We start from the raw sequence: 27436 nt of genomic DNA on the forward strand, positions 1-27436 counted from the left end.
TTGTTTGTTTGTTCCACTCTATCACACTCACAGAATGGCCTTGTCTAATGTTGATGTTCTGATAAACTGTGTTCAGCAGGACATCGAGCTCTATCTGTGAGCACCAGGTTAGCTCCTTGATATCTGCAGTGGTTTTTGTTCTGTGGTATTGGTTTCCTGTGCTGCCATAGCAAATTATCACAAAATTAGTGGCATAAAATAGAAAATTGTTTTTCATTTATGTAGGTCAGGAGTCCAATACAAGTCAAAATAAATGTGTCAGCAGGGCTGTTTTCCCGTCTGTAGTCTCTAGGGGAGAATTTGTCTCCTTGAATTTTCTAGCTTGTAAAGGTCAGTTACATGTCTGGATTCTTCTTCTTTCCTCCATCTTTAAAGCCGCCAATAACAGCAGGTCAAGTCCTACTCACATCCCACCACTGACCTCTGCTAACTCCTCCCACTTTCATGGACACTTGTGATGACAGTGGGCTAACCCAGATAATACAGGCGAATCTTGCCATACCCAGGTTCTTAAATGTAATATATCTGCAAGGTCTTCACTGTCATGTAAGATAATGTATCCACAGGTTCTGGGGGTTAGGACATGTACATCTTTGGGGAACGATTATTCTGCTTACCATATTATCTCACTCTGATGCATAAGACTATTTGAAATAAACAATATACAAGTTGAAAGAGTTCACATACAAGAAAAATCCCAATCAAGGGGTCTTGGTTTGGCTGATGAAGTGGTTCAGCAATGTCACAGACACAGGTTCTTTTCATCTCTCAGACTTCTTGTCCACTTCATCTTTATCTTCTTATCATTGTTCTCTGGGCTTCCAGTACCAATCCAGAGAACATCTTTCCTAGTTGTCAATTAAAAAATGAGCAAAGACTGGCTTCCAATGACTCTCTCTTAACTGTGGGAAACTGTTTCTCTAAATTTTCCAGCAAACCACTTCTGAGTTGATGGTTTCAAATCACCAAGACCTGCTCACTTTGAATTAATCATTGTCAAGAAGAATGGTCTGACTCTTTACACATATCAGCAAGGGTGGAGTGGGAAGTCATTTCAATTTTCCTCCTCAGATAAGGCACTTGGCAACCTTTACTGGAGCTAAATAAGGAATTAAAATTATAAAAAACACAAGAGTTCTGTTGTTTGGAGTGTAAGTCAGATGTGGCCAAACACAGGATTACTACTGATCAGAATGTATCTTAGTGAATGGTCACAATAAAGTAATGTCAGAACCTAGGTAGGTTTTAAAAATTAAAGACATACATAACAAATACCCAGCTTGGTGTAAAGAAACTGGGGCTATTAATTAGTAGTTAATGGAATACTTAAGAACTAGAAGTCATAAGTATCAACAGGCAGGACAAACAGTTTAAGTCAATAGACTCAGTAGTCAATAAGAAGAAACATGGGCATTGAATAGTCAGAGGCAAAGCTTTAACAGCAATAAGACTTTAAAACTGAGACTATCTTGTTTCTTAGTCCAGTGCCTGGCACACAGAAATTGCTTAATAAATATCCTCAGGTCTAATGTAATTAATAGACTTTGACATAAGAACTTGTATTAAGGTTCACTTAGAGGGACAGAACTAATAGGATATATGGGAGTTTATTAAGTATTAATTTACATGATCTCAAGGTCCCACAATAGGCTGTCTGCAAGCTGAGGAGTGAGGAGAGTCAGTCCGCGTCTCAAAACTGAAGAAGCTGGAGTTCAATGTCCGAGGGCGGGAAACATCCAGCACGGGAGAAAGATATAGGCTGGGAGGCTAGGCCCATCTCATCACTTCATGTTTTTCTGCCTGCTTTCTACTGGCTGGTGGCTGATTAGATGGTGCCCACCCAAAAGTTGGGTCTGTCTTCCCCAGCACACTGACTCAAATGTTAATCTCCTTTGGCAACACCCTCACGGGCATGCCCAGGATAAATATTGCATCCTTCAATCCAATCAAGTGGACACTCAGTATGAATCATCACAGAACTTACTCGAAAGTGCTGCTAAGCTGGAATGTTGAGCTGCAATAAGATAAATGAGATCACCTGTAACTTGTAAGCTATGAGGCTTGCTATGCCCGGAAGCAAGAATGAGGAGAGACAGTGCAGGTAGCACAAATTGACAATACTTTCTCTCAAACTCAGCAGGAAATAAGAGCTTGTTTCCATTTTCTTTTAGTTAGTTTTAGTTTTTTTTTAGTTTTATTATACTTTAGTTTGCATTTTTTGCTGAAAAGAAGAAAGAAATAAGAACAACAATACGCTAAAGAGAATTCCAGTTTCTGGTCCAGCATGTAAGGAGCTTAGAAGTCACCACCCCATGCTAACAACAAGTGAAAAGCCGAACAAATGGAAAATCAACACTTCTTCTTAGATTCATCAGGTCAGTGAGGTCGTAGGCCAAACCACTGCTGCTAAAGCTGGAGAGACAGGTAGATAGAGAAAATCACAACTTAGGTGAGCAGAAACCCCTGCATGAACAACTACCTGGGTGGATAGGAAAACCTGAACTAGTGATTGACCATTTATTGTAGACTCACTGGGGATAAATCCAAGAGTTAAAAACTCCAGGGGCACCCCGTTATGAGAGATCTCCTACACTTCTGTGAGTTTTACCTCTGGGAGTTCTACCAGGTTCTCACAGTAAATATTGGAGAAGAATCCCCTTCATACTTCCAGCACGAAGAGGGGAAAAAAGTAACCATTGAAATATACTAGAGTATCCTGGTTTTCTTAACAAAGCCTGCCCTCAGGAAATAGTTTCTTACTAGAGCTCAAACTACTGGGATTTTACCAGACCCTAATCAGCCTGTAGAAAAATAAATATCCAACATTAGCCCTCTCTAGTTATTCTGTACTACCTAAGAGTGTAGGGGGTAAAAAGTAAAGAAAGAACTGAAAACTGCTTGTAAAAGACTGACACCTAATCATAAGACTTTAGAACATTTTCCCTCTCCAACCCTTACCACTACATTACTAAAGGCCTATTTACGACATTCCTTTTACTCGGTTCCTTTAACCAAGTATATTATGTCCCCTTTCAAAAAAAAAAAAATTGCAAGGAATACTAAAAAGCAAAAAAAATTTTTTTTAAAACTGACATAGCAAGCATGAGTGCTAGACACAGATCTATCAGGGATACTGGAATTATTAGACCATGAGTTTAAAACAACTTTCATATGTTAAGAGCTCTCATGGAATGAGACAAAGGCCAGAATGGACAGATAATGTAAGCAAAGAGGTGAAAGGTCTAAGAAAGAATTAAAAAGAAATGCTAGAGATAAAAAAAAAAAAAAAAAAGCAACAATACCACCAGCACAACAATGATGTAACATAAATAAAGAATGCTTTCAATAGACTCATCAGTTGAGGAAATAATCTCTGAACTTAAGGATGTGTCAATAAAAACATCCGAAAATGAAAATCCAAGAAAAAAAAAGACTGAAAGAATGAAACAAAACCCAAAAACCCAGAACAGAATGTTCAAGAACTCTGGGACAACTCCAAAAAGTGTAACATATATGTCATGATACCATGAGAAGAGAAAGGGAAAGGAACAGAAGTAATATTTGAAGAAATAATGATAGAGAATTTTCCCTAAATTAATGTCAGACACCCAATCACAGATCCAGTATGTTCACAGAACACCAAGGAGAAGAAATGTCAACAGAATACATCTAGGCATGTCATATTAAACTGCAGAAAAAAACCAAAATAAAGAAAAATACATACAAAAGCTAATTCAACTGTCCCCCAACACCCTTTCCACTGGTTTTAGATAGTCTCTTACTATTACAGTCTCAGTTCATCACTCTTCCTAAGAAGTAAGACACAGGAGATCATTTATTTAAGTCAAATAAACACTTAGCATACTATTAGGCATCAGAGAAGTTATTTCACATGAATTTGAATTTACTGAAATAACTGGCTTTGAATTAAAGCAAACCTGAGTTTTACTTCTCGGTCACACTCTAAACACATTTGACATTTTTAAAAATACTACCTTAATTTCACTAAGCCTTAGTTTTCGATGCCATAAAAAAGATAGCAGTATTTATTTAGCAGGGCTATTATATTATAAATTATGTCTGTAAAACTAGGTAATATCTAATAATAGTAGCTTCTTTGTACACAATAGCTAGTCTCTTTAGGAGTACTGAAAGTTACAGAAATATAGAAATATGAAGATAAACAGAACAAGAAATATATTCCTAATGTTATTTTCTAGCCTTCTAATCATATCTCAATTCCATAAAACTCATTTTGACAGAAAATCCAGTCCCAGTCATTTCAGGCAATCTTACAACAGGGCAGAGGCCCACATCACAAATCCACTCCACCTGGAGCACTTTCCTGTGCTTGATTTGTTAGGCCAGTCTTCTCTCTAGATCATACAAACAGAAGCCTATAGCATTTCAAAAAATGTCCTGCTGATCCAGCAAGCGGAAGAATAAACATCAGGAAGACAAGAGATAACATTACACAATTGAGCATACGAAGTCTTACCTCTAGTCAAAATGTGATTGCAGAAATCCTTTGGCCCCGAAGGCGAGGAATTCCTCCTCGCGTTCCTTGGCCTCTTCTGTAGGGTCAGCAGCGTTAAGGCAATGTGTCTCCACTCTAGTTGCATATTGTAATCATCTGGAGTGTTTTAAAATAGACTGCTGCTTGGGCCCTGCCCTCAGAAAATTTGGGCTTAATTGGTCTCTGGTGAGGCCTTCGGTGTACGGTTTATTTTAAAGCTCTCCAGGTGATATTAATGAGTATTCAGGGCTCAGAGCCACTGATTTAAAGCAAACGTTCACTTAGGCCTCACTGTACTATGAGTCTGTATTCAATTCACCCCAGAATTGTCACTTTTGCCTCCTGGGGTCCGCGTGTGTTGCCTGATGCTAGTTTGTTCACTAATATGCTCCCAGGTATTCCTTCCATTGTTTGTGGATTGACTGCTTCACCACCCACATGTGCATTAATGCGGCGCTGTATTCCTCCGTTATTCACGGATTCTTGGCATTGAGGAAATGGCTTCTTTGGTGTGGGATTCTCTGCACTGAGGCAAACGACGCATTTAAATGTCGGCTGTTTCTTGAAGAAAGATCACCCAGCTCCGTGTTGTGTAAACTGTGCTCTTCTCTTTACGGAGATGATGTATATCAAGCACTTTGCATATGGCAGCACTCACAAAAGGCCTCCTTTGTGAACTGAATTGGTTTCTTTGCCTATGTTTTTTACTGGGCTCAGTGTTCCATGGCTCTGGGGTCAGGTTCACAAGTATCATAACAATGATCTCTAACGACATTCCTCATATTACCTCTCTACACTTTACTCTAAGGTTTATCATATTTTCTTATTCACTAAGCATAGTTTAAATCTCTTTTCAAATAAAATGTACATGTTCTCTTATGTTAACCAAATTCCAAATTCCTTGGCTCCTAAGAACTCATCCTTTTGGGATCTCATGGAGGCTGTGGCCATCATTTTTCTTGCACATAAATAGTGAATTGTCCTTTACCCAAAATGAAAGCAGATCACTTATGAGATTAAAAGGATAGCCTTTACTGAAAAACATTTCCTTGTATTTAATGGTAAATATATCACTCCTACATCAATTTTGGGTTAAACCCTTACTTAGCGCTCCACAAAGATAATATTCATATGTGTCTGAGAATTTCTGTACTCACATTATTATAAGACTTTTCTCCTTTATTTTGTTTGCAAGTTCATTGTAACATAAACACAAAATTCACATTTTTAGAAACACTGTGAGAAATGTTCTAAGAGTCAGTAAGGATAGGAAATTAACTCTCTTTATTTTGTGATCTGCCTGTGAATAACACCCCTAGCCATTTTCACAAGATAGTATATGGTTTTACCTTTGCACAATCCATTATTTTACGAAGCAGTATTATCAGTAAAGAAATATGATTACTATGAAACCACGCTGTGAAGACCAGAACTGAATGCTACAAAGAAGAGATTTCAACAACCATTCTCAATTTGTTTCCTTTTTCTTTTTCTTATGAAAATCCTAGTAACTAGTATTTTAAATCTAATTACCCTAGTAATTAGATTTCTAGTAATTAGTCTACCTTTTTAAAACCAGCTCTAACCTGCGATGTCAATGATGTTTAAATTATTTTAGCTGATCAATTTCATAATTTGAGATTTGCCTTGTCTCACAGGAGATTCTAAGGAGAATCACAGTTAACTTCAATAAGAAATTGGTAATAAATGTTTAAGGAGATTTACCTACAAAAGTTTTGACTTAGTTTTCCCCAATCATAAAATGAACTTTAAGAAGCATCTTTATTTATATTTAGACACATGAAATCACTGTGGCTTACAGCCAAAAGAAAAATTCTTTCAGCAAATGACAGCACTCAGTATCTAGATGTCGGCTAATATTTTCACTCTACAAATATGAAAAACAGATATTCCTCTCAATGGCAAAGGTGGCAAAAACTGGTAGCGTCGGTGTCTTTGATATTCTAACAATCTTTCTCTTAACTCTATTCCCTGAAGACACTACACACCACTAAATACGTGCACACACACACATGCACACATACACTGAAAATATATCCGCTAACATACCTTTATCACCCAGGAAGAGCTGTTTACAGCTGGGTGGCCCAGTGCATATGGAAACTCTTTTGTCTCCACTGTTACCTTTTAGACTTTCCATCCCTTACTCAGACCTGTACCGTCGCCTGTTCCTATCCAGAGACGTTCTCTCAGCTCTCAGTGACCTGTCTGCATAATCTCTCAAGTCCAAAATTATCTCAAGTCTTGACCCTATCCCAGCCCCATCTTCAAACAGACCTTTACGTCAGAGAGGCCGTCGGCAGCTCTTACAACAGCCTGGTCTAATTTCCCACAAAAATCTAGATGAATCTATCCCTGCCTGTAGTGTGTCCAGCCCTCCTCTAATATGAAATGCATGCGAATGTTGTCTAGGGAAGTCACAGATCCCACAGGGAGTGGATCAGTGGTGGGAATCGAAGGCAGAGACAGTTTACGATAAAAGTAACTTTTACAAATGGATTTATGTTTTCATCATGACATTGACCAACCTTCCAAAAATCTAGTGTTTTTATGTTTCCTTTCAGAATAAGCAAGTGTCGCCAGGTATGGTCGCACTCTCCTGTAGTCTCAGCTACTCAGGAGGCTGAAGCAGGAGGACTGCTGAAGCCTAGGTGTACTGGGCTGCAATGTGCTATGTCAAATGGGCATCTGCACAAAGTTTGGAACCAATCTGATGAACTCCTGGGAGCCAGGAGACCGCTAGGTTGCCTAAGAAGGGGTGAGCTAGCCAAGGTCGGAAACAAAGCAGGTCAAAACTTCAGTGCTGGCCGGACGCGGTGGCTCACGCCTGTAATCCTAGCACTTTGGGAGGCTGAGGCAGGCAGATCACCTGAGGTCAGGCGTTCGAGACCAGCCTCGACATGGGGAAAACCCATCTCTACTAAAAATACAAAATTAGCCAGGTGTGGTGGCTCATGCCTGTAATCCCAGCTACTCGGGAGGCTGAGGCAGGAGAATTGCTTGAACCTGGGAGGCAGAGGTTGCGGTGAGACGAGATCGTGCCATTGCACTCCAGCCTGGGCAACAAGTGCGAAACTCAGTCTCCAGAAAAAAAGCAAATTCAGTGCTGATCAGCTGCAGGATTGCACCTGTATACAGCTACTGTTCTCCAGCCTAGGCAACACAGGGAGACCCTGTCTCTTAAAAAATAAATAAATAAGTAAATAAATAACATTAAGGAAGTATTGGAAAAACCTAATTATATTTACAGACTATAGGTAAGGGGGGAGAAGAAAAGACCTGACACAAGTTACAGGAAATTGGAACAGGCAAGCCCTTTGAGTCTAATTGAAGAGCAAGGATCACTAGGAAGGAATCTTGGACTTAAAAGCACTTAAAAGTGCTGCTCCTCAAACTTCTTCCCCCACCCGCCACCGCCCCCATTTTCAAATCTAGAGTGCCTCAGATGCTAGGTTTTAACATCCAGGATCAGCCTCAGCCCTGCCAGAGACCTGCCTCGGGAGCTTGGAGCTGGAACCCTAAAACACTAGAAGCCTGGATAATAGGCTTCTAAACACAATAGACTAAAATATGTTGCCAGACAACTAAATTAGAAGTTGATTTTTTGTCCCTCTTATGATGATTAGCTTTTACAAGAATATGAATAGGGTATTATACTTCAGGAACACTGTGATTTAAATGAGCTTCTCCAAACCTGTATTTTGTTCATACAGCTGATTCTCGAGAAGTCCCAAGATTGAAGATCCTTGGAATGTAGAGAATTCTCCTTTATTTCCCACAAAAAGGAGACATTCAAGAACTTCACCACTTTCCCCACAGTATTTTGATGAGTATTGGAGGCATATAGGAGTTGGTTTCGCTGTGAGAAATTTATCATTGAGTAAATTTCTGTATTTGGCTGATGGGGGAGGATACAATTCCAGCCAGCCTGCCCACAGGCTGTGGGGGAAATGGTAAATAAATAGATAAAGGATAATGTCCTAAGGCTGAAAATAGAGGTTTTGGAGGTGCCTTGAAAGCCATTTTAAGGAATACTACAGCCTTAGAAGGTTGATTTTCTCATCCTCATTTTATATTTTATTATGTGAAGACACAAATGTATTACTTTGCCCTGAATCCCATTACTTATAAATGGCAGAGAGGGAATTTAGCCCTATGTCAAACTCCATATTGTTTTAAGCAGGCACTGCTGCCTTTCAATGTTCAGAAATATGTGCTTTCTACAAACTCATTTATTTCCGTATTTGAGTAGTTATTGTGGTTTTTTTTTTTTCTCTTTTCTTACTTGCAAAGCTCCTTTCGAACAAGTTTAACTGTGCTTCAGCTAAATGAAGGGGAGTGTTTTTTTCTCCATAAAGAGAGTGGGTGTTCTAGTCCTATGGTGGTCCCTGCCACTAACTTGCTGTGTGACTTCTGCAAAATATGTGTCTTTCAAGGTCCAGATTCTCCACGTGTATGTTCATGGCGCTGGCCTGGAGGTCTCAAAGGCTGTGATGTTTCATACGCTGGCGTTCCTGAGCGTTGTTCTGTCTCAGAACCGTGAGAAATCAGGGAAACTGGGACTGGAAGAAAGGTGAAAACACAGTTGGGGAGAACTGTGGAAAACCACAAACGTGATCCCTTCCTGACTTCAGTTTTCCTTCACAGTTGGTATTCATTTGACTCAATCCCTCAGATCCCAAAGGACAGTGTGTTATACAAACAGTATCAGTGGCCACTCTGGCCTATGCCTCACGAAGAAGAGGAAGGATAACTACATAAATAAATAATGTAACATTGGAATTGGGCAATTTTCTGTCCTTTGGGGGCCACTGGAGAATGCCAGTTTGGACCACACAAGACTCCAGGGGTTGTAAAACAGCAAACCACAACATGGTGTCCACTTGAAGCCTTTCACCGCAGTGTGACTGGCCAGGAGCTGAGTAACTGAAGCTTTTACAGTGCACAGCACAGTCCATGCACACGGTCAGTGCAGTCACTGGAAACTCTAACTCACTCTCCACTTCAGGGTGGGCTCGGGAGTCCTATGGGTCTGAGGCTCCCAAAAGGCAGTCTGAGGACTTGCATCCATCAATGTCAAAGTCTTTAGAAGTTGGCTGTAAATGCAAGAAAAAAAAGGTACAAAAAAGAAAGAAAATACGATGTGCTTTTTAAAAAACTAAACTTATTGATTTAAGACTTTTCTGTTTTCTGTTTTTTCCTACTTTTTAAAAGTAAAATGTTCTTTCACTTGTGCGATTATAGTGATAATAAATGGTAAATTTTATATGTTGTGTATATGTTCATGTGTTGTTTTGTTGTCTTTTGCTTGACAAACCTATGTCAGATTCCAGGTTTATTTTTGAAATTTTCCTGGCCCATGAAATGGAATACTGTGTTCAGGAGGGATGAAGTCTCTGGAGCCCCCTGCTACACAAAAGAGGCTACAAAGCTGAAATCTGAAGGAAGAAAATCCCTGAACCATCTGAAAGGTTTGGGGATTTGGACCACTTGCCCTCGGTGCCTATTTTTGGATCTCACTTTATCTCTGATGTTCAACTGTGATTCAACAGACTTGGAGAAAAACTAAGGTCATTAGTACTAAAAAACTTTTTTTTTTTTTTTCCAAAAAATAGCCAAGAGTTAGAGATACTCGGATTTGACTATTATGCCTCTGTAAGATAGACGGCTGTTATTTTCTGATTTCTTTTCACTTTGAAGAATGCCCTTGATATTCACTGCACTCTAATTTTACTGGATACAATTATGATGTGGGTGAGAATAGGAGGTCAATGATAAACAAGCTGCCGATTTCTTAGCCCATATTATGTGCAAAATAGTTTTTCATGTATTTTCTCCATCTCAAACTATTGTAATTTGAAAAGACAGAGAACTATCACTTACAGTGAGGGTGTAAAATAATATAAATAAAAAGGATTTTGGCTTCCAGTGAATCTGAACATGAATCCTACCTCTATGGCCTTTGTAAGCTAATTGAATTTTTTCCTCATTCATAAAATGAGGCCAACAATAATAATGCATGAAATTATTATGAGAAAAATACAGTATAGTAGGTGTGAAATATCCAGATTAATGGCTGGTATGTGGGAAGAATGCAATATTTGGCTAAATAACTTTATCAAGTTTATGATTATTGTATGTAGCAGAGGTGAGAGCACCAGTCTCTGCCTCACAATCTATGATCCTAGTACAGTAGCAAGAATAACCGGTTTGTTGCACCGTCATAGAAAGTTGGAGCATAAACATGACATTGTTGTATTATCTCCACTAACCCTTTTAAATATTCTGTCAAATCTCCTTAAAAGTATCTTAGGAAGGATCCACAGCATTAGGCTCACAAATATAAAAATGTATCGACAAATTTAGTGTGGCCAATTTGAACTACCAATATATCCCTTTTAGATTCTGACCTTGCCGTCTTTCTATTGCCATGTCAATATTTATGAAACTAACTTTTACAACCACATTGCCAAAGACCCTCCCAGCTCCAATCAGCCTGCTCTACAAGTTTGGAGACATTTGAACAATGCCGCAAGGATGCAGAGTAAGAGAAGGGTAATTTGGACTATGACTATACCATATTTCTGCTAAATTGCCACAGTTTCTGTCTAAACTTATTTTCTCTTATCTAATACTCAAGAATAGGCCTGTATTATCTATTGCTGTGTAACGAATTACTGTAAGTCTGGAGCTTAAAACAAAGTATATTCATTATTTCACAGTTTCTGTGATCAGGAGTCAACTGGATCTGCAGTCTCATCTGCGGCTTGACTGGGGAAGAATATGTTTTTGTTGGCACAGTTCAGCTGCTTTATCACTTGAGGGCTTCAGTTTCTTCCTGCCTGTCAGCCAGAGGTTATCCTCAGTTTCTTGAGGCTGTCTTCAGCTCCTTGTCATATGGCAGCCCAACATAGGCAGCCCCTAATAAAGCCTCTTACTTCTTCAAAGCCAACTAAGAAGAAGTAACTCCAGCAAGATAGGTGGTAGAATCTTATGTATCCTGTAATCCCATATATGTGATCACATGCAGCCTGCTAATTTTGCCATAACTGGTTATTTATAAGCAAGTCACACCCAAAGAGAGAGAAATACAAAAAGGTATGAATATCAGGGTATAGGACTTGTGGTGTGTGTGTATGGAGAGGCACTCATGAGTCTGGAGGCTACAAGGTTGTATTATTAAAAATATAAGAATCCATGAATCTCTAATGAAAATTGTTAGTTAAAAAGAAGCTCAGAGGTCCACAGTGTCCCCACCAAACTATACACTAAAACTTTTGGGGGATTAGAAATCACAGAAGAGTAGAGAAGCTAGTGACTTACAATAAGCCTACATTCTTATTAAATTCTACTTCTGTGCCCATTGAGCTATATTCTCTTTTTTATAGGAAGTAACTTTCTATCTAAAGATGCTTTAAATTCTGTAAGTTCTTTCACTAGAAATGGTTATAATTTGGCAGAATTAACATTGTACATTTGAGTAACTGGGTAACAGAAGGAGATTGTAACATTGCTGAGTACTGAATATCCAGTACATATGAATGTTTGATGGCTTTATTTTATTATCTAAAGTGCATAGTAAGGAGTAAAGTTAGGGATAAGGATCACTTTAAATACATCACGAGGAGGTATGACCTTCTTATATGAGAGTCATAATCACAAACCAAGTAGCATATGTTGTTTATCATAGAATTAAGTGTAGAAGGGTTCTTTCCTTCTGGGAAAACTATTATTTTCCCTGCAAGGGCCTTTTATTCTTTGGCTACTAAGATGGCAATTATTCTCCTTTGTGTCTTAAGTACTTTTCCCACCTATCACCCACTCCCCATAATATTATAAATGCCTGCCTTTCTTCAGGTCCATTTTTGTTACTGAGACAATGTACCTGTTCTAATAATATTTGAATATCCGGAGCTTATCTGGATTTAGGAAAAGATTCATGTTTCTGCTTCTTAGAATTTCTTGAAGCGTACTTTAGAAAACTATATTTTTTTCAACAAATACAGTTATGTAAATCAAAATGCAAACATAGCTTTTGTTCCTTTATAGCCTCTTTCATAAATAAAACTGCGAATTGTAAAATATGCTGACTTTGGCAGAATAATGCATCAATTTTTGGTTCAAAAATGTGTTCTCCATATTTTATAATGACTTGTCTAATTTCAAATTAATTTTATGTCCTTACCCATTATATATACTTCTAGCTACATATCTTTAGGTTATGTGGTACAAAATAAAGAACAGTCTTGATACTAAATTCAAACTCTCTTTTCTTATCCAAGACTTTATATAAAATAATGTGTATAAAATCCTATACAAATGTTATTAACTTATATAACATTTTTTTCAGATTGAGGAAATTCTTCAAAACATCTGAGACCTTGAGAAAATAATATTAACAAAATGTATGAGTGCAATATGTGAAGTTCAAAAAATCAGAGTTCCTTTGCATTTATAACATTGAAGCAAAAAGTTTGATGTGCTATGTTAATTTGTTATTGCAAATCTACATTTAGCAACACAGCTCTGACTTCTATGTTCAACATGAATATTTTATTTTGTTGTCTCATGATAAAAGAACCTAGGAAATAGTCACTTGAAAGATGACAGAAGCTACATGGACATCTGGTTTAGTTTATAGCTTTTGCTCATTACCCTCATACCCAAATCTCAGAACATATGTGGTAAAGGCTTCTGAGAAGAAACCTTTAACCTGAACCTGAATTCCAATATTCTGAAGTTATGAACTAAAGCTGTTTAAAGTTAACAATAACTTTCTGTATCACTATATTTTTAATGTAGTAGAATTTTATGTTAACTTTATGCATAACTTTTTAATATAGTAGAATACTTTGGACACTGACTACTAAACTATACCCAACCAGGGATGTGGAAAACATTATGATCCTTACCTGATTTGGTTCCCATCCAAATTCATTTCCCAGTTATCTCTAGGCAGAGTGAGGGCCAAATGCCAGTGGTATAGGTAGCCAGGAGTACTCTCATCCACATACCCAGTGCAGTATGCTCTGAGGCACACTGACTTCCTATAATGAAGATCTATTTCCTGCAGAATTCAGTACTAAATCCCCAAACTATCTATCTTGTTATATAGAAATCAATTTGATAGTTAGATAAGATAAACACATTATATGAAAGGCATGTGCACATGTATACAAATATATAAACATATGTACACATCACCTATACATATACGTAAGCGTGTGCACAGATATGTGCCAATTTTATTACTGCTGACTGGTGGCCTGCAAGAGAGTATTACTTTTTTGTTTCTTTTTTTTTTTTTTTTTTTTGAGATGGAGTCTTACTCTTGTCGCCCAGACTGGAATACAGTGGCGTGATCTCAGCTCACTGCAACCTCTGCCTCCCAGGTTCAAGTGATTCTCCTGCTTCATACTCCTGAGTAGCTGGAATTACAGTCACCCTCCACTGTGCCAGGCTAATTTTTGTACTTTTAGTAGAGACAGGGTTTCGCCATGTTGGCCAGGCTGGTCTTGAACTCCTGACCTCAGGTGATCTGCCCACCTCGGCCTCCCACAAGTGCTGGGATTACAGGCGTGAGCCACCGCACCTGGCTGAGTATTACACTTTTTAAAAAGCAAAATAAACAGAAACAAAGCCTCCCTGCTGTGGTTTTTAGCTTACATTTTCAATCTACCCTGCACAAACAGGCCTTAATATATGTATATATTTATCTGCATATTATTAAATATATCTTCACTATTTATTTCTGTGTAGATGTGTGTGTATGTATGGTGAGATGGATGTGCTTTTAGAATAAATACAATAAATTTTACATACTGAAGAAGAAAATACTATTCTATTTATTCATTTATATTAGTACTTGGAGTGAAATATTAGATATAATCACAGAAGGTTCGAAATATTATCAGAAAACTCTTCATAATTGAAATGCCAAATCACAAACATCTATGTTGTTGCCACCTAGGACTATTTCCCTAAATACTCCTCTGAACTCAACAACTCATCTCAACTAACCAGTCTGGAACTTGAAAATTCTTACCTGATCCCATCACTCTGGCCACAGTTTCTTCATTGAGGTATGGGAACCAGACACAGGTTTAACCAATTATTCTATCTCCAGATTGTAGAACTTTAAATTTATAGAGCCAACATCAAGTGGGCTTTTTACTGCCATTTGAAATAAAAGTTAGTTTGCAGTGAAAGAAAACGAAGCCAACGTATGCAGAGAAGAAAGAAGAAAAAGAATTGTGCCTGGGTCCCAGCTTACTCCCAACTGCATTCCTGCACTTTCTAAAGTTTAGTTGTTTAACCCTTTTTTGGATTTCATAAGGGAATAAATTCTTTTTTTCCAAAATAATATTCAACATGTTTTTCTGTCACTTGCAGTCAAACAATCATAAAATATTGTGATATTCTCTGCATGGAAACAATGTCCTTGCTATTTTCCCACTGTAATTTCCTTTTATCCTCTAAATTTAAGATTCAACAACAATCATTCATCTTTGAAGTCTTCTAAACTACTAAAAACAAATCACTTGATTTTCTATGTGCCAGACCCTGTACTGTCCTTATAATTCCTATTACCACTCAGAATGGTAATTGTCTCTAGTTTCTCTTTATCTTGTGTACGTACATTAACACAGCAACCATATTTATTGTACCTACCTTTGTCTGTCTAATGCATAGTATGAATCCAGGAACAATAAGAGACAATAAATAAATGTTGAACGCAAGAAACAATAAAGGAAATAATAAAAGATGTTTGATTTCATATCAGTTTCCTCCAATTTCTGACTTTTAAAATTTGTCAATCTTTTAACTCAGAGCATAGGTTGTCAAACTGATACATATGTATTAATCACTACTATTAATAAAGCCAATTTTCCATGTAGGAATAAATGGAACACTAACTTGCCATACAGCTTTTAAAAATACAATATTTTTGATAAATGGTACAAGTAAAAAATGTTGGTAACAGAATTCCATAATACAATCTTCTTAGTTTCCGTTCTTTAAATTCTCCAAGCAAGTCTCTCCAAATAATACCTATATGGTCAAAATTCAGATTTTCTTTGTCTGACAACCAAAACACAATTTGTACCTCTTAAGAGATGTGGAGCCAACTCAAAAATGTTGTATGCCTTGTTTTCCAAGAAAAACAGCACTTTTTGGTGAATTGAAGAAAGCACACTTGGTTCACATGAGACTAACAGGTATTCTCAGCACCTGGGAGAAACTGCCCTTTTAGGGAACAGTTTGTCCTGATCAGAAGCCAAGAAAAATACTTGTACTTAAAAACTCTTGCCTCAAATATTTCATATATTTAGAACCTTTTTAGGGGTCTTTGAACAGTGTTTTCAATAAACTATTGGGGTATTGTTTATGGTGATTCTTGAAAAATATCTTTATAGAGAGAGGATTGTAAATGTCGCTTCTCAGTTGTCCAATCTAATAAAATGTCCCATGTTGTGCTGTATTTTTAAATGTTACCTTCCATTCATTTATGTGTATAATGATTTGATTTTATTCTTCTTTTGTTAGCTATTAATTATCCACAAACTATAGTTGACATTCATGTTTAGGTAAAGAATAATAGCCTGTTATGATTTTTAAATGCAATATTCTGCATTTTAAATATAATATTCTCCATTCAACAAGCCATAATCTATCAATATTTACTCACACTGACCTAAACTGAAAGCTTCTCATTTTAGTTACTCTGGCACAAGATCTGACATATACATTACTTATCTCCTGCCAATTTCCAAAGAAATACTATAAAAATGTTAATACAGTCTACAAATCACATTAATGTTTAGGAAAACCAAATTGTATATATCAGTGTACTACAGGCTTGTGTGACCTATTTGCATGGGATAGATTTAAAATACAACACCAAATCTACAGCAGAAAGGGTTTTTTCTGTTTATTTATTTAGCTTTCTTTTAAATACAATATTGTTTTGTTGGTTACCATTCAGCAACTGACAAAGGATGGTTATTATACCTGAGAAAACCATCTTTCTTTAGGACTTGGTATAAGATCACTTCTTAATCAAATTCCATGTTTCCATCAGCAGGAGACACATGAGAGTTCCTGGTTCCTTATACTACTGATGGGACATGCCTGCACTCCCCTCTTCTCCTGCACTTTTCTCACTCATAGCTTGTCTGTCATTTTGTGCCAGAGGCCATCTGAACTTGTCATGAAGCCCTCATCTCTGCCCACGACAGTCACTGAAAAAAGACCAAGACTCTCAGGTCAACCCTAAGCCATTGAATTCTAATCCACGTATGACTCTGTTCATTTTTTTTTCTTACTCAAGCTCCCACTCCTCCCCAGTTACTGAAACCTTCTTAGTATGCCTTTTGGAACTCAAGATGAAATCTTGTAAAATCCCTTCTAAATTAACTTTCTTCTCTAAACCATCTCTTATCCTTCATGTTCTAGCGAAACCATCTATGCCCACTGAGGATACTGATTCCCCTGTAATCCTCCCAAAATGGCAGCTATTTCTCTCCAGTGCTTTTTGTACCATGGGGCACAAGGGGTGCAGAAGTGTCCCTTTGACTACCCTTTACAGGCTCAGGTTTTGAATTTCATGTATTAAATTGCACTCTACTTTGACACATAATCTACTTCACCAACCACATCACACCCCTACATTGTTCTTTGAAAATTATAGATCTTTGGCCCACTGCCACCCATTCCATTGCTACTCCCATCATAATTCTTAATGAATTCAGATTCATAAAACAGTCCTTTCGATAGCCTGAACTTTCACTTCCTTAACCCTTTACCCTCTAATGTTCTTCACCCTGCCTTAGCCTCTCAATCACGTGGTCATTTCTTTGAATAATAATGTGTCATTTCTTTTAATAATAAATGACCACGTGACTGAGTGGCTAAGACAGGGTAAAGAATGTAATAGGGTAAACGGTTAAAGAACTGATAGTTTAGGATATTGTAGTTATAGTTACTAATAACTATAAGTATTCCAGAATCTCAGTCTCAAAACAGCTAAATGACACACCCAGTTTTCTCAAATCAACCTCTTACATGTTATACTCCAACTCAGATATTCCTTTTACCCTACCAGGACCTTCAATATTTTTATACTAGCAACTCTTCACTATCTCTATCTCCATCTTATTTTCTCCTTCCTATCTTTAGTCAGATGACCAATCATAATTATTCCTTTGAATATGCTCTCAGTTTTTTTCCCTTCTCTTTTTTTGTATTTGTGTGGCTAAGTCATAGCCCTGACTAAATCCAGCTCTCCATACTACTACATTCCTGACCTTATGCTGGTGAACATAGTAAAGTAAAACAAAACCAAACATTAAAAAATCAAAAATTCAAAGTGTGACTAAATCATGAAGAATAGATTTAGTTCAAATATATAGCCACTGACCTTCAATACTTACAGAAAATCACAGGAGTCTATTCCCTCACCTCCTCTGCTAGCTAACCATTTTAGAGATTCCTTAGTCAAGCTTCCAGCAATGCTCCATTGCCCCTTTTGGTTGCTGACCTTGTGTATTAGTATGAGTTCTCCATAGAAACACAACCAATAGAAAAGTATATTGCCTTATATAATTATAGAGGCTGAGAAGAGCAAGGTCTGTAGTTAGTGAGCTGGAGACCCAGAAGAGTTGATGGTATAGCTCCATCCCTAGTCTGAAGACCTGAGAACAAGAACATCCACCGATGGTGTAAGTTCCATTTCAAGTTCAAGTCCAAGGGCAGGAGAAGACTAATGTCTCAACTTGAAGACCATGAGACAGAGAGAGAGAATTATTTCTTTCTCAGCCTTTTATTCAATTCAAGTCTTCAACAGATGGATAAGCCCACTGATACTGAGAAAGGCAAGCGGCTTTATGCAATCTACTAATTTAAATGTTAATCCTATCCAGAAGCACCCTTACAACCACAGGCAGAAATCATGTATAAGCAAATATCTTGGCACCTTGAGGTCCTCAAGTTGACACATAATATGAACCATCACACCTTATTTTCTTCTTCGTTGAGAAAACAGAATCAATCAGAAGAGAACCCTTATAAACCTCCTCCACAACATCTATCCACCAACCAGTCTTTATGCCACAATGTTCTGCCTTTACTCCTGTCACATTTGTATGCTACAAGCTGAGGCCAACCCTCAGAATTCCATAATAAATGATATCACAATTTATTGAGTAATTGCACAGTAAATTGCTTTGGCAATTTTCTCTATTTCCTTCAGTCATGCCACTTTTATCTTTGTAGTGGATCATTCCCATCCCAATTTAGACTTATATTTATTTCTCTTTTAATGCAATAAAACAAAATGAAACAAAAATCTTTTAACCCCATTTCTATTCCTTTGAGATTTTGCCCCATTTCTTATTTAAGATAAAAGCTGTTTTTGATCAGTCTCTGATTTATTTTTCTCCCATTTCTCTTAAATCTAATCTAATAAGATTTTGTCCCATCCCATTTAATATTCTTTATATTCTTTTTTTTTTTTTGATGGAGTCTCACTCTGTCATCTAGGCTGGAGTGCAATGACACTATCTCAGCTCACTGAAACCTCCACCTCCCAGGTTCAAGCCATTCTGCCGCCTCAGCCTCCTGAGTAGCTGGGACTACAAGTGTGTGCCACCATGCCCAGCTAATTTTTTGTATTTTTAGTAGAGACGGGATTTCACCATGTTAGCCAGGATGACCTCGATCTCCTGACCTCATGATCTGCCCGCGTCAGCCTCCCAAACTGCTGGGATTACAGGCGTGAGCCACCACACCCGGCCCTGAATATTCTTTGTATAGCAAACCCAAGAGTCAGTTTTCAGTCTTGGCCTAGTAGTTGCATTTTACATGATCTGCCACTTTGTTCTTCCTGAAATATTTGTTCTTCTTGTCTTTTAGGGTATCCCACCAGCCTAGCTTTCCTTCTACCTCACTTGTCACTCCTTCTCAGCCTCACTTGCTGGTACTTTCTCATGTCCCTACATGTTAAATATAGGAGAAATCCAGGGTTCCATCCTTGAACTTCTTCTTTGTTCTATCTCCACTCATTCCCTGAATTATCTCAACTGATTTTATTATTTTAAATAGCAACTACATGTTGATAATTCCAAATTCATTTTTTAACTAAACTTTATGTATCAAAGGACTACTTGAAATCCCACTTGAATGTTTAATAGCATCTGAAACTTAATATACTGAGAATTGAGCTTCACTATCTTACCCTAACCTTTTCCTTTTTCAATTTTCCTTAATTAACGGCAACATTTTTGTTTCAGGTGCTCAGGGTACAAATCTTAGGGTCATCCTTTATTCTCCTCTTTCATTCATTCCTTTTGTATTCAGAGGATGGCTATGTTTCTCCTTCCCTTCACCATTCCCCCCAACTTCCCATGCCCCAAACACCAGTATCTCTTGCCCAAATTTTAGCAAAAGCCTCCTAAATTATTTCCTTTCACAATAGTCATAATGCAACTTGCTCAAAATATTTTATTAACTTTCCAATTCACTCAAAGTAAAAAAAAAAATCATTGTATTATTCTGTTTTCACACTGCTATATAGAACTACCTGAGAGTGGGTAATTTATGGGAAAAAACGAGGTTTAACTGAGTACATTTCCATAGGCTTAACAGGAAGCATGATTGGCAGGACTCAGGAAACTTACAATCATGGTGGATGGCAAAGGGGAAGCAAGACCCTTCTTCACACGGTGGAAGGAGGTGAGGGGAAGGAAATGCCACATATATTTAAACCATCAAATCTCATGAGAACTCACTATCATGAGAAGAGCATGAGGGAAATCTGCTCTTCCATGATCCAATCATCTCCCACCAGGTACCTCCCCCAACATTGCGAACACAATTTAACGTGAGACTTGGGTGAGGACACAGAGATAAGCTATTATCAATTATCATCTTGAAAGCCCTATGTGATCCATCCCCACCATCCACCACTCCTCGTTCATCTCACTCCAGCAGCTCTGGCTTTCTTGCCTTAAACTTGCTGGACTCTCTTTTTTATCTAGACTATCACTTTTTCTGTTTCCTCCTGGGTTTCTCCAGATAGCTACATGGCTATTTCTCTGTGATCCATCAGATCTCTATTGAAAGATTACTGGTAAATGTGTCTTACTCTAAACATTCCATTTAATATTTTAGTACTCTTCCCCATATATTTATATATGTAAATATAAATATATATTTACATATATAAATATAAATATATATATTTACATATATATATTCTTCTCTGCTGTGCTTTTTGTCTGTCTTCCTTACCAGTAATAAACGCTCCAGGAGGGCAGTGACTTTTGTCTTTTGTTGGCTGTATTATCCTTACCATCTAGAAACAAAATGTAGACACTCAGAAGCTAGCTGATGAATAATTTGTTGAGTGACAGAGGGAATAGTAAATGGTAAAATAGTACCTGACTTGTTTGAGGAAGCCACTGAAAAGGCTTCCTCTTCCATATGTAAACATATGACTCAAATAGCTTAGGAATCTCCTATACCTCTAAACCCCCATAGGTCAGTGTTTTAAAAATATTTATGAGTAAAATAATTACTGGTTGTTAAAAACCCAGATTTCCTTGACCTGTCTGATATGGTCTGGCTTTGTGTCCCCACCCAAATCTCATCTTGAATTGTCATCAGAATTGTAATCCTCATGTACTCGGGGAGAGACCTCATGGAAGCTGATTAGATTATGGGGTTGGTTCCCCCATGATGTTTTCATGATAATGAGTGAGTTCTCATGAGATCTGATGGTTTTATAAGGGGCTTTTCCCTCCTTTGCTTGGCCCTTCTCCTTCCTGTCATCATTTGAAGAAGGACATGTTTGCTTCCTCTTCTGCCATAATTGTAAGTTTCCTGAGGCCTCCTGAGCCTTGCAGAACTGTAAGCCAATTAAACGTCTTTCATTTTTACTCAGTCTCAGGTATGTCCTTATAGTAATGTGAGAACAGACTAATACACTGTCTCGGAGATTCTGACTTAGTAGATTTGAGAAAGACCCAGTGCATTTACATTTTTTACAAGTGCTTCATTGATTTTGATACAGTTTTTTGAGAAGCTGCTGTAGGTTCAATCAGAAGTGATTCAAAATGAGCGACTTATGTAAATTCAGAGTGGGGAGAACATTCTTTATTGTAGTTAACTTACTGGGTTAAAGAAAATGTGTCTGGCATAAATTTCTTGTGTGCATTATTTTCAGGAGAGAGTTTAAAGTAGAACAGCAATTTGCAAAACATACTACAAAAACTCAGTATGTATTCATCCTCAGGGGATATGAAGATTTGGCCTTTAAAAGTAAGATCTATGCCAAAGCATTCATAGAAAACCAATTGTTTCTTTAAAATATTTATTTATGACCACTATGAAAAATGAGTTCATTGGCTAAAAAAAAAGGTGCTTGGTTCCTGGTTCCTATATACTAACACTAGTCAGATGTACAGCATTCCATTCTTAGAGAATACTTTTATTATCTGGATCAAAACAGAACTGGGCCCATGATACTTTTTACTGTAATTGTGACACTCAGTTCTTCTCATTGCTACCTGGTCTTATGTAGACTTCTGCCTCTATCAAAGATATTTTGTTATGTGCTTCATTCAGAGTTAATTACCTAACTCAAATAGATGGCATTGTAATAGATGCTGTCTCATCAGCATTCAGAACTGTTCTCTAGCTTGAAGAGAAACAGAGTAAAGAAAAGACTTCTTAATTACACTCTGCATTTCCACTCATTAATTGACCTTCGTTCAATTAACCATAAATCAACTAATGTGGTATATGTTACAGATAAATTAACAAATGTCCACATAACACAGTATGTCTATCAAGAGAAATTTACCCATTTGTAATTAGTTTTGTTTACCACCAGAATTTGAGGGTTAGCTCCTATCAATCTTACAAGAAGAAAAGCAGACTTATTTCCCTTTTTTCTTTATAAACGTGTGAATTCAAATGAGAATATCTCTTCCTCTGAAAATCTGAAGTCAACATACAGTTCTCCAATGGTTCTCTTTTCTTAGTCTGCATTATTTCAAATATAAGAATAAAAGGGATTGAAGACAGACTGAGAGGGGCCGGGCACTACTTTATTTCTGCGGCGGAAGCAGCTCTGACGTTCTAAAATTACTAGCTTTAGATAGGCCGTAGCAGAAGGCAAGATGAAACATCAACTGGTTTAATATTCTCCTTTTATTTAAAGAACCTCTTTTGGAACTCAGTATCAAGGGAGTCTGTTTTACTAATACTAAGAGTATTTTAAAGGACAAGAGTCTCAGTCTATTGAGCGATAATGAAAGTGTTAGCCAATTCATTTACGTAAAATATTGTTTAAAAAATTCTTTTGCTATCTCTCAGACTTAAAACTCACATAGGATAAGGGCTAGGGAAGTGAAAGTCACTGGGCAGAGTAAAGCTGATCCTGCTGAGGTTCTTCGTGCAGATGCCTCTGCCCTGTTTTCTCTGCCTAGTCTTGAAGATAAGGGAGACCTGAAGACAGAGAGGCCAGCGAACTTTTACTGATGCTTTGTGGAGACAGAAGACCATCAGAGGCTCACATTATTTTTTAAAAATTAATAAATCAAGACTTTTTTGTGACTCCTGGGATCACTCTATTTTTAAGTGAGATAATAATATCATCACTATGTAGGAAATATCCTTATATTTTTAGACATACATTCTGAAATAGTTGGTGATGAAAAAAACATGTTAGCTTATGTATTTTAAAACATTTTCGCTAAAAAGTATTAGAAAAAATGCCAAAATGTCATCTTGAATTGTAATCCCCATAATACCTACGTGTTGTGGGAGGGACCCAGTAGGAGGTAATTGGATCATACGGGCAGATTCCCCCATGCTGTTCTTGTGACAGTGAGCCAGTTCTCAGGCGATCTGATGGTTCTATAAGTGTCTGGCATTTCCCCTGCTGGCAGTCATTGTCTCTCCTGCTGCCCTGTGAAGAGATGCCCTCCACCATGATTTTGACTTTCCTGAGGTCTCTCTAGCCATGTGGAACTGTAAATCAATTAAAACCTTTTTCTTTATAAATTACCCAGTCTTGGCTATTTCTTCATAGTAGCATGAGAACAGACTAATGGAGTAAAAAAGGTTGAATAAAACACAATCTTTGTGGATGAAAGAGATGGGTGAACTAATATTTATACAATAAACATTAAGCCTGGTATATGTAAGTACCTCAATAAACTCCTGTTAAACTTATGTGTATGTATGTGTGTGTGTGTCCTTATTGATTGTACAAACACAACACACAGAAGATAGTATGGTAGAACACAGGAGGAGTTGTTAAAGTCTGATTCAAATATCTAAACATTGAATAATTTCAAAGTTCTGCAAAAACTTGCATAAAGTTTAGATATTTTGAATTATCTATATTTATAGACAATTAGTAGTTTTTAATATACTTTCTTGGGTTAACCTGTAAATCAGAGGTGGCAAAATCAAATGTCCACAGGAATTTGATAGGTAACAGAAATGTGTGATACTAACAAGAAAGAGCCTGGGGCTAGGGGTATTGGTGAGGAGTTACTGAATAAACCTCGAAATTACCAGTTCCACCAACAAATTAACACTTTTTTTTTTTTTTTTGAGATGGAGTCTCGCTCTGTCACCCAGGCTGGAGTGCAGTGGCCGGATCTCGGCTCACTGCAAGCTCCACCTCCTGGGTTCATGCCATTCTCCTGCCTCAGCGTCCCAACTAGCTGGGACCACAGGCGCCTGCCACCTCACCCGGCTAGTTTTTTCTGTGTTTTTTAGTAGAGACGGGGTTTCACCGTGTTAGCCAGGAGGCAAATTAACACTCTTAATTTGTAAATTTATAAAGCACCAGACCTGCCAACCAAACATGTTTGGTTCCACATCTGTATTTGGTCCAGCTACTTGAGCTGTTAAATACAACCCAGTTTGTTTTCTAGATATTTTACATTACGAATACTATCCTCAATTTTAGTCCTGACTCTTTTTTTGCCACTAGTTGCTATCTGTAATTTATTTCTACAGAACTTTATCCATATGCCAGTTTAAGCTGAAAATTGATTTTGTGTGTAATTGCTGAGGGAGGTAAAAGGTGATAGTAAAAAAGGTGAAGATTTAACAGACACAGACATGATTCATAAACAATAACAATTTATTGAAGCATTCATGAGTGATGGTTCAGAAACTCAAGTTAGTTATTTCACTCAATTCCACCAGATTCTAGGACCTGAATAAAATTAACCATACTAAAAAGAAACTGGTAGACAACAAGAAGAATGGTACCATTTATGGGTCACCTAATACGGACTCAGGTACTTGTGTCAAGTTTTTTAAAATTGTAGCAAAATAAACATAACAGAGAATTAACCATCTCAATTGGCTTTAAGTGTATAGTTCAGTAGTGTTAAGCATATCTACACTGCTGTGCATCTATTCTCCAAAGCTCTTCTTGTCCTGTGAAACTGACACTCTGTACCCATTAAATAACTCCCTACTTTACCCAACTCCAGCCTCTAGCAATCATCATGCTACCTTCTCTAGCTATGTATTTGGCTACTACAGGGGCCTCATATAAGTGGAATCACAGAGTATTCGTCGTTTATGCGATTAACATAATGTCCTCAGTTTCCTGCATGCATTCCTGCATCCCTTTGTTTTTAAGGCTGAATAATATTCCGTGTCTGTATACAGTACATTTTGTTTATCCATGCATCCATCAGTGAATACACGGGTTGTTTCACCTTTTAGCTTTTGTGGGTACTGCTATGAGCACAGGTGTGTCCATATCTCTTCTATACCCTGCTTTCAATTTTGGGGGTATATACCTAAAAGTATAATTGCTGGATCATATGGCAATTCTATTTTTAATGTTTTCCACATTGACTGCACTGTTTTACATTCCCACCAATTTAATTTTAAAACGATTCTAAAAGTCTGTCAACTTCTAAGAGCCACGAGCTTTTGGACATGTCACAGAGGTTCCTCAAGTCTCAATTTCCTCACCTATAAATGAGAATTGTTACCTCATAGTGCTGCTAGGAGTGGACTGAATGAGATTTTCCTTTAAAGGTATTTATGCTTGTTGCCTAGTAACCATTTAATAATTAATTCCTGAGCAGACACATTAGGCTCTTTGATTTGTTTAAGTGTTTATTCCTGTAGAATCTTTCTTTAGTTGGCTAATTTGAATCATGTTGTGTGAACTCTAGTTATACTCTCTGAAATTAACATCCTCCTTCAGTTGTTCTGTATCCATTGTGGGCTTCTGTCATGCTGGTCTTATTACCGGTGGTGAATCCATACGTGTCCGCAGCAACCTCAATTCTTATCTCCTCGGAAAAGGAAGGGCCTAAGGCAGCAGGAGAAACCGAGGCAAGTTTCAGAGCCAGGTTGAAAACTTATTAACAAGTTTAGAGAGGGAATGAAAGGAAGTAAAGTACACTTGAAAGAGGGCCAAGTCGGTGACTTGCGAGCATCCAGTACCCCGTTTGACCTTTGACTTAGGGTTTCACACACTGGCATACTTCCAGGGCCTCGCATCCCTTCTCCTCTTATTCTTCCCTCGGGGTGGCTGTCCGCATGTGCAGTGTCCTGCTAGCTCGGGAAGGGCCGCATGCACAGTGTGTTTTCTGGAGTTGTACGCATGCTCACTTGAGGTATTCTTCCCTTACCAGTCAAATCTGCCTGGAAGGTCACATACCAATTCAACTCCGCCACGCTGCCTCTTAATGTGCAGGTTTGAGCCCATTCACTCAGTTCCTGAGATCTTGCCGGGAAGCTGCTGATCACCAGTTTTGGGATTTTTTCTAGTTATTGAGAGAGTTCTTTTTCCTGGTGCTGACTGTGACCAAGTATTTTAGAGAGACTGTTTAACCATCGCCTGACCATCTCTGATGGTCATCTGAAAGTCCTGGTTGAAGTAGGGGGAAGTGCTCTCCTGTCCTGCTCATGCCTGACTAGCTACCTACTATTACAGTCTGGGCTCTAATTGCTCCATCATAGTGACCAAGGAATTACCATTCTTTTCTTGAAATTTTATACATTGCATTGCACATATTCACTATTAGTAGAAGTTATCCCTCCTTGCATCCCAACAATGGCCATCCTGTTTCTAAGGTAACAAGTGCTGTTTCAATAGGCTTTACATGAATAGTCACAAGGGATTTTATGTTGTACTTTGGACTTCAGAAGACTGCCGTGATTCTGAGGTTCATACTTTAGATGGTTAAAGGAACAAAGGAGGAGAAACAAAATGTTTGTCCACCTTCCATCTCAGGTTTAGTATCTGTCCAGCCTGACCTGAATTAGAAGCAGGACTGGAAATTATTAAGGCAGTGTGGAGAAGCATTTGGGAGTTTTGTAAGGTTATCCCCCTCAGTCTCAAAGCCAATGGCCATGTTTTAGCAACATTGCTTATACCTTAGAGAAAGAAATGCAAAGAATACATTTAGTTGGAGTTTCTCAAAAAATGGAACCATGTGCTAATCTGTAGACCTTATTTTAATCCATTCACATATTTTAAGCCTAGTCAATTTTAAAACTTGTCCAATTACAATTATTAAATAACAATGTAATTATTTGCATCAAAGAATATAAAATTATTTATTTACAATGATATTTAACTTTTCTCATAAAAATGTTTTGGGGAACATACATTTATTGATCTATTTGTAAGCTATGAGAACAAAGTATAAAATATGTGAATTGTAAACTCCTCCTAGAGAAGAGTGTTTGAAAGGAAGACATGGGCAGTTCTGTCAAATAAACTGGTTATTGCTAATATGGGGAAGGCTGCTGTGATCTAATTTAACCAAGAAACTGTTGAACATGAATGAAAATCAGGATGGAATGCCATCCTTCCCGTCAATGCCCCTCAGGACAGACCAG

The sequence above is a fragment of the Theropithecus gelada genome, chromosome 2 (assembly GCF_003255815.1).
Source record: "Theropithecus gelada isolate Dixy chromosome 2, Tgel_1.0, whole genome shotgun sequence".
Lineage (NCBI taxonomy): Eukaryota > Metazoa > Chordata > Mammalia > Primates > Cercopithecidae > Theropithecus > Theropithecus gelada.